We start from the raw sequence: 13,398 nt of genomic DNA, 5'->3' as shown, positions 1-13,398 counted from the left end.
GTGATTGAATTTCGCAGAGAAGAACTGCATAGAGGCCCATTGTGTGTGTGTGTGCCTGCATGCATGCATACATGTGTGTGTGTGTGTGTGTGCACCTGATGTTCTTCCTGTTGCCAATTCTCACCTGTTTCCAAGAAATATTGTCCCGTCACCTGACAAATCACAGATTGGAAACAAAGAACACTCCTTGAACGACAGTTACACTTGCTTTCAACCATCATGTGATGTTGAGGAGAGGAAATAATAACACGCACACACATACACATACAGAGGCACACACACACATGCACACACACACACAAATATACAATAGGCTTCTTTCAGCTTCCAACTGCCAAATCCATTCACAAGGCTTAGGTCAGCCTGGGGCTATAATAGAAGACATTTGCCCAAGGTGCCATGCAGTAGGACTGAACCTGAAACCATGTGATTGGGAAGCAAACTTCTTACCATTAGCTTCAGCTGTATACATACATCCATCCATATATATATCATCATCATCATCATCACCACCTCCATCATCGTCTAATTCGTCATCATCATCATCATCATCATCATCATCACTTAACGTCCGTTGTCCATGCTGGTGTGGGTTGGATGGTTTGACCAAGGCTGGTAAGTGATAAGCTGGATGGCTGCACCACACTCCAGCCTGATTTGGCATGGTTTTTCTATGGCTGGATGCCCTTCCTAACGCCAACCACTCTGAGAGTGTTACGGGTGCTTTTACGTGCCACTGTCATGGAGCCAGTCAGGCGGTACTGGCAACGACCTCACTCGAATCTTTTACACATGCTACCGGCACAGGTGCCTGTAAGGCGATGCTGGTAACGATCATGCTCGAATGGTGTCTTTTACGTGCCACCGGCATGGAGGCCAGAGAGCCGCTCTGGCAACGATCACACTCGGATGGTGCTCTTAATACCCTACTAGCACAGGGCTCGAGTGCCAGTAAGGCAACACTGCTAACGATCACACTCCAATGGAGCCTTTTAAGTGCCACTGGCACGGAAGCCGGTTAGCCACTCTGTCAATGATCACACTCGTATGGTGCTCTTTGCACCCCGCTAGCACAGACGCCAGTCATCGAATTTGATTCTGACAATATATTCTTATTATCCTATCTTTACCAATTTTTCCTTGTTTTGTCATCTTTAATTTTGTAGCTTTATTTTCATTTCTTTATCATTAATCTTGTCATTTATCATTCTCTCATTTCCAGCCTCACCATGTGTTTTCACCAAATTATTATTAATTACTTTGAGTTGAGTATTTGATATGTAACCCTTTAGCATTCAGATTATTCTGTCAAATGCATTGGTTATATATTTGTACTGGTTTAGATTAATCATGCATTATCTTGTAGCTTTGAGATCTCTACGATGTGACTGTTTTTAGAAGAACATTGTAGGGTAGGTGTGAGAGGATGGATCTGGCCAGTTTGAACATAAAACAAATAGAATATCTGGGCCAGCTATGGCTGGTTTAAATGCTAAGGGTGCCATTTATATTTAAAGATAGATAGATGGATATGCACACGCTCACTCACACACACACAGACACACACATGCTTATATAAAGATAGATGGATATATACACACATACATATCCAAATATATATATGCATGTGTATGTGTGTCTGTGTGTGTGTGTGCATGTAATTTATAGGAGCTATTAAAGTTATTTTGAAAAATTGTGTGCAAAAATCATTTTCACAAAAATTTACTTTTCAAAATTGGCAGAGATTTATTTCCTGTATTTTCATGGAAAGTAATCTTTTTTTGGAGATAAAGTTTACTCTATATCTACGACCATCTTTTGTTGTAGAATTCATTACATGTACACACACACACACACACACACACACACACACACACACACACACACAGACACACACACAGACACACACACACACATATACTCACACACATGCACACACATACACACTTGCATACACACGTACATACACATAAGCACACACACAAACACACAAACTCTCACACACACGCACATACACACACACATTGTGCTCACACACAGTCAAACATACAAGAATGCACACACACATGTACATACAAGCACAAAAACACACACACACATACACACAAATGTATGTGTGTATATATATATCATAATGATAGATAAAGAGAGTGGTCTGTTTCAAAAAGTTAAAATGTCTGTATGATATAATGATGATGGAGTTGGTGGTAGTGGTGGTGGTGGTGATGAAAATTTTGATGGGATGACGATGTTGATGATTATGATGATAAAAACAGTGATAATGATAATGATGATGATGATGATGTTATCGATTTGCTTAGATGTTTTTTTGTCTGAATGTGTGGGGTGGGGTTGTTGCTTTGTTTCTTGGTTTATGTGTACTTGCATACATATACATCTGCATATATATATATATTTATATATATTTTTGTTTGTCTTGTTGTTGAGAGAGGCACCCTTTCTTTCCTGATGAGAAGATTGCATCTTGCACCGTTTATTCCTTTGGAATGAAACCATGTTGTCTTCGAAACATATGTCGAGAGTAAAGGAATTTTGTTAACATCTTCGTTCAACTCCATTTATTTATTTATTCATATATAACACACAAATTTCTGCACATGAACCTGGAGTTTCTACCCTTGGACAGGTCGCTTCAACCATGTTTCTGACGTGAATTTGCTACCCTGGTATCGGTTCATCGAATTTTCCATGTTGACGGTAAACATAGGATAATTCATTCACCTATCGATATATATATATATATATATATATATATATATATATTGGTTCCACTATGGGGCACTTTGGTCAAATGTTATGTACTGCTATAACCCCAGACTAATCAGTGCCCTGTGAGTGACTCTGGTAAACAGAAACTGTGTAGAATATATGGGTGTGTATACACACACATATACGTATATATTCTGCATTTATATTCATATATATTGAACACAGTTTCTGTTTACAAAAGTGTGGAGTAATTACATTAGGACAAGCATCCAGCTGTAGGAACCAAGCCAAAGCAAATTGGAATCTGGTGCAGCTGTCTAGTTTACCATCCCCATAAGTCCTGGGGTAGATTTGTTCGAGTAAAGGCAGCACTTCAGCATGGCCACAGTCAAATGACTGAAACAAGTAAAAGATATATATATGTATATGTAATACACACACACATACATATATCTTGACATATGAAATCCTGAAATGCATGCATATCAATAAATAGAAATTCTGGAACATCAAATAAATATATAAATAAAAGAAAAAAGTCATTGTTGACAAAATTACATGTTATTTATCATGGAGAATCTGTGACACACCCATTGCCACCCTCATTCCTTATTCCACCACCCCTACTCCCACTTGCCAACACCAACACCACCACCACCGATGCCACCATCAACAATGTTATTAACAACACCATTAACAATACCACCACCACTGCCACCACCACCACTGCCACCACCACCACCACCGCCACCACCGCCGCCACCGCCACCGTCGTCAGCACCACCACCATCTCCACCGCTTTCCATCATCCACCTCTCAGTTTCTCGCTCCAGTCCACCCAGACCTGCTCCCCTCGCCGGTGGGGGGTTGACATTTGCCATAATTGGAGCTATCAAGAAATTTGTCACCAAACTCAGGAGATAGAATACAACAATTAGATGGGTGTGGGGGGGACGGAGGTGAGGTGGTTCCGGAGAGAGAGGAATGAGATGGGGCGGGGCGGTAGGGTTGAGGAGGGTTTTGCATAGTGGAGGAGAGGACACTTGATGGTCGTGGTGGTGGGGGTATTTCTCTTGTTGAGAACATTGGAACTACGAGGAAAAAAATACTGTTTGGAATTTTGGTCTATGTTCTTGCCTCTTTGTGTTACCATTTATTTTTCTTGTGCAATTAAGAGAGGCAAAAAAAATGAGGATTGATAATTCCACTGAACATTGTGTGTGTGTGTGTGTGTGTATGGCTGTGTGGTTAAGAAGTTTGCTTTGTAGCCATGTGGTTTTGGGTTCAATCCCACGGTGTGACACCTTGGGCAAATATTCTCTGCAATAGTCTCATAGCCCAACCAGGCTGACCAATGCCTTGAGAATGAATTTGGTAGATGGAAACTGTTTTGAAACCTGTCATATATCTGTCTATCTATCTGTCTATCTATCTATCTATCTATCTATATCTATCTATCTATCTATCTATCTATCTATCTATCTACCTGTCTGTTTGTCTGTCTGTTTGCATGCCTGTCTGTCTGTTTGTCTATCTATCTATCAGTCTACCAGTCTACCAGTCTGTCTGTCTATCTATCTGTCTGCCTGTCTGTCTGCCTGTCTGTCTATCTATCTATCTATCTATCTATCTATCTATCTATCTATCTATCTATCTATCTATCTATCTATCTATCTCTCTCTCTCTCTCTCTCTCTCTCTATATATATATATATAAATATCTATATATCTATATCTATTGGATAATTTGAGCCAAGACAAAACAGATGGGATGGTCATAGTTGGCTTTCCTTTTGATCACAGGTCTGCTCAACAACAAAAATAGTAACCATATGGTACTCTCTCACAGCAGCTTCATTTATATGACCTCATGTAGTACTCCATCTTAGATTGTTTTCATCTGTATGCTTCATCAACATGTAAACTCATGTAGTACTCATGTTGTTTCCACAATATGCATCAGCTACATGTGGCCTCATGTAGCACTTGATCAGGAAATCATTTTTGCCAATATCATATCTCATATAGAATTTAATTCTAAGATTGTTTTACATACATGTTACATCATATAGTATTCCAGTCTATTACACCTTCATCTACATGAATCTTCATGTAGAACTCCAACCCCAAACTGATTCTGTTATATGAGTGACCTCATGTAATACTATTTCATTTACATGTGGCCTCAGTTGTTCAAAAGTGCTTCAGCAATATAGCTTCTCATGTATCATTCCAACTTAAGAATACCTTACCTACATGTAACCTCATCTACTTTTCCAGCTTAAAATTGTATCCCCTGCATGTGGCGTAATGTAGTACTTAGCTATAGATTGTGTCACCTTCATGTGACCTCATAATACTTCATCCATGGCGGCTTTTCATCTACATGTGAGTTCCAATCTAAAGATTGTGTCCCCTATATGTGATGTCATGTAATGTTTGAGCCATTTACCTTCATGCAACTACATGTAGTATTCCAGCCTATGATTGCTTTATTTACATATGATCATATGTAATAGTGCAATCTCATGTAGCACTCCAGCCCAAAATTGCTACATGTCTATATCTGTCCCAAATACTTGCAGAAGGTCATATTGCTCTTTTGTTACTTTTGTTGTTGTTGGCTTTATTTTGTATTTTTTACTTGTGCTTTTGTTGCTGTTTAATACTAGGACAGTCCAGATTGTGCCAGACCCATGATCAAAGACATTCTGTTCATGGCCATTCCATATTCATGTGTGTGTGTGTGTTTAAGTGTGAGTATGTGCATGTGTGTTAGTATGGGTGTCTGGTTAAGAATCTCACTTTGCAGCCACATGTCTCTGGACTCAGTGCCACTGCATGGCACATTGGGAAAGTGTCATCTACTAAAGACCCAAGCTGACCAATGCCTTGTTAGTGAATTTGATAGATGGAAACTGTGTAGAATACTGTCTCATATATATATATATATATATATATTAAATATATATGTGTGTGTATATATATATATATATATATATATATATATATATATATATATGTATATATATATATATAATATATGTATATAATTTAGAGAAAAACCTCTATTAAACAATTCAATAATGAAAGATGCTAATCACACCATATAGAAAAAATATATTCTATAAAAACCTTATTCTAAAAATCAATAAAGTACAATAAATAGTAAAATGTAATTACTATTTTCTATTTATTGTACTTTATTAATATATTATTGATATATGTATATATATATATACATTCATGTATATGTATATGTGTGTATGTATATATATATTATATATATATATATATATATATTATATATATATATATATATATATATACATGCATATATATATATATACATATATATATATATACATATATACATATATATGTATACAAATATATATATAAACAAACATATATATATAAATATATCTATATATATGTATGTATGTATGTATGTATGTATGTATACATGTATGTATGTATGTATGTGTGTGTGTGTGTGTGTGTGTGTGTGTGTATGTCTTTGTATCTGTATTTGTGCCACACACACTGGCTGACAGCTGGTGTTGGTTGTTTACACTCCCATAACTTAGCAGCTTAGCAAAATAGACCGATAGAATAAGTAGTAAGTACCAGACTAAAAAAAAAAACAGTTGAGTACTTGGGTCAATTTGTTTGACTAAAACCCTTAAAAGCAATTCTCCAGCATGGCCACAGTCCAATGACTGAAACAAGTAAAATATAAAAAGAATAAAAGATACATAAAATACATTCATTTTCAAAACAGAAGGTGCAATTAATCCTTTCGTTACCAACCTGGCTGAAACCAGCTCTAGCTCTTTAGTACAAATGTCTTGTTTTCATAAGTTTTGAATTAAAATCTGCCACCAAACCTTAGTCACAATTTATGTTCCTGACACTAGCTTAATGATAACTAAGTTATTTTACGAAATTCTTTGTTATATTTAAAGTAATTGAAAGAAACACAGAGCATCTCAAAATAAATACAGTAACAAAAGGGAGGAGGTGATTTAGCTGCTATTTCTAGCAATCTGGCTCATCATCATTGTTATTAGATGTTTTGATGTTATATCATTTTCAGAGAGGAAGGCAGCAAGCTGGCAGAATCATCAGCATGCCAGGCAAAATGCTCAGTGGTGTTTTGTCAATCCATATATTCTGAGTTCAAATTCCACCGAGGTCAACTTTGCTTTTCATCATTTCAGGGTCAATGAAATAAGTACCAGCTATGCACTGGGGTTGATGTAATTGACTAGCCCCTCCCCCCGAATTTCAGGCCTTGTGCCTATAGTAGAAAGGATTATTATTATTATTATTATTATTATTATATTATTATTATTAAGGCAGTGAGCTGGCAGAATCATTAGCACGCTGAGTGAAATGCTTAGCTGTATTTCAGCCATCACCACGTTCTGAGTTCAAATTCCATCGAGGTCGACTTTGTTTTCCATCATTTCAGGGTCAATGAAATAAATACCAGTTATGCACTGGGGTTGATGTAATCAACTCCCTCCTCCACTTCCCCCCAAAATTTCAGGCCTTGTGCCTATAGTAGAAAGGATTATAATTATTATTATTATTATTATTATTATTATGAAGGCAGTGAGCTGGTAGAATCATTAGCATGCCGGGCGAAATGCTTAGCCATTGCCACATTCTGAGTTCAAATTCCACTGAGTTCGACTTTGCTTTTTATTAAGTACTGAGGACGATGTAATTGACTACCCTCCTCATCCCAAATTTCCTGCCTCGTGCCTATGTTAGAAAGGATTAATAAAGTGAATTGGCAGAGTCATTAGCACACCAGCCAAAATGCTTAGTGGTATTTCATCCGTCTTTATGTCCTGAGTTCAAATTCCACTGAGGTCGACTTTGTTCTTCAGCCTTGGAGGGATGGATGATATAGGTACCAGTTAGCACACTGGGAAAAATGCTTAGTGGTATTTTGTCTGCCCTTATGTTCTGAGTTCAAATTCCGCCGAGGTCGACTTTGCCTTTCATCCTTTCGGGGTTAATAAATTAAGTACCAGTTACACACTGGGGTCGATGTAATCGACTTAATCTCTTTGTCTGTCCTTATTTGTCCCCTCTATGTTTAGTCCTTTGTGGGCAATAAAAAAAAAGAAATAGGTACCAGTTGAATGCTGGTGTCAATGTAATTAACTTAGTCCTTTCCCCTGAAATTGCTGGCCTTGTGCCAAAATTTGAAACCATTATTTTCAGAGAGGAGAGCAGAAGTGTGAGGAGTATTTTTATTGTTTCTTTATTTGATATTATTTCCTGCCTCCCCCACCAAACACACCACTCCACCAAACACTTTTTTATCTGTCCCTTTGTTCCCACCTTTTTTTTTTTTTTTACACCAGTTCCAGTCCTCCCTTAGAACACCAGATATTTCCCAGCTGAGTGGGCCTCTTTTGTGTCCCTTAAATCCCTATTACCAGCCATGGGAAAATGTGATAATGATAGGGGATTTACTTTTTTTTAAAGAACATCACAACTATTTGGGAAATGCTTAAAATGTGGGATAAAAATAAATAAATAAATAAATAGGGGAGTCATTAGTAACCCTAATTTTAATACCATTTTTCTCTCTTCATGCACACACACACACAAAAACAAAACAAATAGGGCATTCCCCTTTACTGAGAGTTCACAATCAGTTTTTAGATGGGACCATATTAAATTCTCACTTTTGCTGCAGATATTAAAGCATTTTTCAAGAGCAGAAGGATGGGGGGGGGGAGTCGTGTTGGCATTGATGGTGGTGGAGGTGGTGATAGTGGGTCGTGACGGTGGTGGTGGTGGTGGTGGTGGTGATTAGGGTGATGATAAGGGTGGTAGTGGTGGTGGCAGCAGTTATGCTAGTAGTTGTGGTAGTGCTGGTGGTAATAATGATGGAAATGGTAGCGATGGTAGTTGTGATGATGGTGGTGGTGGAGGTGGTGGTGGTGGTGGTGGTGGTGGTGGTGGGAGTAGTGCATTTGATGGTAGGTAACAGTTGTAGTTGTTGTTGTTTGGTTCAAGGTCTAACCTGATTAAGTAGACCTGTAATGAAAGATGTTCCAACCATGACCATCCCATATTTTTCCTATACTCTTTTACTCTTTTACTTGTTTCAGTCATTTGACTGTGGCCATGCTGGAGCACCACCTTTAGTTGAGCAAATCGACCCCAGGACTTATTCTTTGTAAGCCTAGTACTTATTCTGTCAGTGTCTTTTTGCCGAACTGCTAAGTTACGGGGATGTAAGCACACCAGCACCAGTTGTCAAGCGATGTTGGGGGGACAAATACAGACACACAAATATATACACACACATACATACATATATATATAGATATATACAACGGGCTTCTTTCAGTTTCCGTCTACCAAATCCACTCACAAGGCTTTGGTCGGCCTGAGGCTATAGTAGAAGACACTTGCCCAAGGTGCCACGCAGTGGGACTGAACTCGGAACCCTGCAGTTCATAAGCAAGCTACTTACCACACAGCCACTCCTTCGCCTACGCACAAAGAACTCAGAACCACCATTATCCAAAATGACCTTGTCTTTTTTAAGACTGTAAGGTGCAGCTAGAGGAAGATTCGGTTGTTGTTTCTAACAAGTCGAGTAATCGTGTAAAGTCTCCTCTTGTGTGTGTTAGTAACAAACTTTTAGCGATAGTGTTATTGTTTTTGCTGTTGTTATTGCTGTAGTTGTCGTTATTGAAGCTCCAGAAGGCAGCAAGCTAGTGGAATCATTAAGGCATTGGATGGGAATCATTGGAATCCTTTTAAAATCTCATTGTTTTGAGTTCAGATTCCTCTGAGATCAACTTTACCTTTCACCCCTCCAGGGCCGATAAAATAAAATACCAGACAGTTAAAATGATTGGCCTTGTGCCTAAATCAGAAAGCATTATTATTATTTTATTAACTGTAGTGCTCAAAGCACATAATGCTATAGACAGTAACATGTAAATATTGAGTTGAAAAAAACCCTTTTTTTGGATAGAGAAAGTCAAAGGTAGCCTTCAATTCTTTTTTTTTTCATTCAAAAGTGTTTTTAAATCCAGTATTTACATACTATTGTTTATAGCATTATGTGCTTCAAGTTCTACAGTTAAAAACAAAGAAAAATGATTTCATGTTCTCCCAAAGTTTAAAAATTTTCATGATTTAAATCATTATCATCATCATCATCATCATCATCATCATCATCATCATCATCATCATTATTATCATTATTATTATTATTATTATTATTATGAAATAAAAAATAGAAGGGCGCCATAGTTATGTGAAATTGGTTGAACGATATTTCGGCATCTAGTATACCTTCCACAGGTACAAAAATTATATGTCAGTCTACTTAAATTTTGTTAAGATTATATAGCCATGAGAGCCAGTGCCTGGTACTGCATCAGGGCATTTATTATTATTATTATTATTATTTGACATTTGATACTTCAAGGTAGATTTCTACTGCATCATCTGCTACACCTCTGTGTTGCTGAGGTGTGAACAGCATTGTGTGTTTGTTTTCTTGTTGGCTGAGTGCAAACTCTGTCACTAATATATATTTTTCACAAGTTTACTGGTTAATCGCATGACACTAGTGCTTGTTCTGACCTTGTTACTCTACATATTGCTGGTGAGGAGATGAGTTGCTGTTGACTCTAGCAGTTGAGCATCCATCATTGACAAGATGAAGGAAAGTCAATTTATTTCCCCACCAGCAATATAAACAAGAGTACATTTAGCATAAATAGCCAATATGAGAGTTTCTCTCATGGTATCTACCACAGTATGGTTTGTTCTAACAGAACATCCAAGTTTAAGTTGGGATAGATACCACTTCTCTGTATTAATACTACCTCTGTGGCTAATATATACATTTTGAAGTAGTTGTGGGTTGTTGTTTAGCCCCAAGTAAATTTTTATCAAGTTAACTACAATACTAACTGCATTCTAAGCATGACCATCCTGTCATACTATGTTACCCAAAGAATTCTTTTTTAAGACAGCAACTTTTATATTTCGTTTTTGGATTTAGTTTGCAAGAATCTTTATGTGAGTTCATGTGCTGAAGCATATTCTGTTGTGTCTGGGGAGTCATTTTCTTTTTGTGCCTTATAATGTAACACACTCACCGGTAAAATTTCCATTCATTTATTTATTTGCTTTTTTTAAAACTTTTGTTGTGTTTTGCAACCTTTTCAATAGTTGTTGAGAGTCAACAACAATTGAAAAGGTTGCAAGATGCAACGAAAATTTTAGGAAAATAAAAATAAGAAATAAGTGGAAATAAATAAAAATAAGAAATAAGTGGAAATAAGAAATAAAAATAAGAAATAAGTGGAAATTTTACCTGTGAGTGTGTTAAATCATAAGGCACAAAAAGAAAATGACCCTCCCTAGACACAACAGAACTTTTATATTTTTTCATCTTTTATTTGTTTCAGTCATTGGACTGCAGCTGGGCACTGCCTTTAAGGGTTTTAGTTGAACAAATCAAACCCTGTACTGATTTTAAAATATAGTACTTACACTATTGGTCTCTTTTATTGACGTGCTAAGTTAGAGAGACATAACCAAACCAACCCCAGTTGGCAAGGTGTAGTGGGGGACAAATATAAAGACACATGTACATACATAGTTTGGCACCAGGGTTGTTGTAGACTTGGCATAAGCATTCTTTTGCAAGAAATGGGCCACATGAGACATGGCTGATCATCAGGTGGGCTGCACACTAAAAAAAAATCAAGGCCACTGTTTTTGTTAGGTGTGCCATTCAGAAAGCCCCCATGGCTTGCAGTTTATCTTTCACTGTCGTAGACATTACTACCAAAAGGCAAAACAGAGATTGCAAGATCTCTCATAGCCAACCTTTTGCAGAAAATGGGCCATATGAGATATGGTTTGTCCTCATGTGGATCACACCACTAAAAAAAATTCAAGGTCACATTTTTTTGTTAGGTGTGCCATTCATGGGCTGCAGTTTACCTTTCACAGTTGTAGATATTATTGCCAAAATGCAGAGCTGGAATGGATATTGCAAGATTTCTCACCCAATCTCTTAAAAATATGTCACCCAGGGGTGGCACATTTTTATTAACACACCTCATCCCCCATTAAAAAAAAAATGTTGTAAACTGACTTTGGCAGGATTTGAACCCAGAGTGCAGTGGGTTGGAATAGACACTATGAAATATTTCTATCTAGTACTCTAATTACTCGATCAATTAACTACCTGATGTTTGTGTGTATGTGTGTGTTTGCATAGTAACAGCATTGAACTAGATGTCTGAACAGCACTCTAATGTGGTCAAGGATGTTTGTGTCTGTGTGTGTGTGTGTGTAAGTGCATGTGTGTGTATGCATATGAGTGCCTGTATGCATGTGTGTATGCATGTGTGTGTGCATGTGTGTGTGCATGTGTGTGTGTGTGTGTGTGTGGCAACATCCGTAACCTAGATATGTGAAATGTTTTCTAATATTGTCTTGGTTGATTGTGCACGTGTGTGTGTGTGCACGCGCATGTATGTGTGTGTGTATGTAATGTGTGTGTATGTGTGTGTGTCTATGTCTGTGTACATATGTGTGTGTGTGTCTGTGTCCATATGTGTGTGTGTGTGTCTATGTCTGTGTACGTATATGTGTGTGTGTACATGTGTGTCTGTGTCCGTATGTGCGTATGTGTGTGTGTCTATGTCTGTATACATATATATGTGTGTGTGTGTGTGTGTCTGTGTGTCTGTGTCCGTATGGGTCTGTGTCTGTGTACGTATGTGTGTGTGTGTGTGTGCAGGCACGTATCAACAATAGTGAACTAGATACATGAATAGTACTCTGATGTCACCAAAAAATATCAATATGTGTATATAGCAACAGCACCAACCTAGATATATACGAAAAAACACTTGATCCCTTCAGCATTTAAACCAGCCACATTCGGCCCAGATATGCTATCTAAAAAATATCATTTGTACCGGTTAGGATTTTCTCAGGAGTGGCTGTGTGGTAAGTAGTGGTTCTGGGTTCAGTCCCACTACGTGGCACCTCGGGCAAATGTCTTCTACTCTAGCCTTGGGCCGGCCAAAACCTTGTGGGTAGATTTGGTAGACAGAAACTGAAAGAAGCCCGTCATATATGTGTATATATATATGTATGTGTGTGTGTGTGTGTGTGTGTGTGTTTGTGTGTGTGTGTGTATGTTTGTGTGTCTGTGTTTGTACCCCCCCAACATCACTTGACAACCAATGCTAGTGTGTTTACGTCCCCATAACTTAGCAGTTCGGCAAAAGAGACCGATAGAATAAGTACTAGGCTTACAAAGAATAAGCACCGGGGTCGATTTGCTCGACTAAAGATGGTGCTCCAGCATGGCCACAGTCAAATGACTGAAACAAGTAGAAGAGTAGAAGTACTGTGTATGATAGCATAAAAGATGCATAGGATGCACACACCATCATCACACTGGATGCACACCATCTTCACAAGTATATATTCAGGAAAAAAGAAAAGTTTTATTGCATTAAAACATACAATATTTAATGCAATCTAGGGCAGCGAGCAGGTTGAATTGTTATCTCTGTAGGCAAAATGCTTAGCGACATTTTGTCTGTCTTTATGTTCTGAGTTCAAATTCTGCCAAGGTTGGCTT

The 13,398-nt window shown here is 37.7% G+C and overlaps 1 long non-coding RNA gene across 1 annotated transcript; it reads left to right on the top strand.

The window, feature by feature from the left end:
• Positions 1 to 7,392: 7,392 nt before the first annotated feature.
• Positions 7,393 to 8,299, top strand: LOC118766949. Its single transcript, XR_005002857.1, has 2 exons — positions 7,393 to 7,653; positions 7,878 to 8,299. It is a non-coding gene; the product is annotated as an uncharacterized LOC118766949 (long non-coding RNA).
• The last annotated feature ends 5,099 nt before the right edge of the window (positions 8,300 to 13,398 follow it).

Source organism: Octopus sinensis, linkage group LG18, assembly GCF_006345805.1.
Source record: "Octopus sinensis linkage group LG18, ASM634580v1, whole genome shotgun sequence".
Lineage (NCBI taxonomy): Eukaryota > Metazoa > Mollusca > Cephalopoda > Octopoda > Octopodidae > Octopus > Octopus sinensis.
This window is presented reverse-complemented; position numbering and strand designations above follow the sequence as displayed.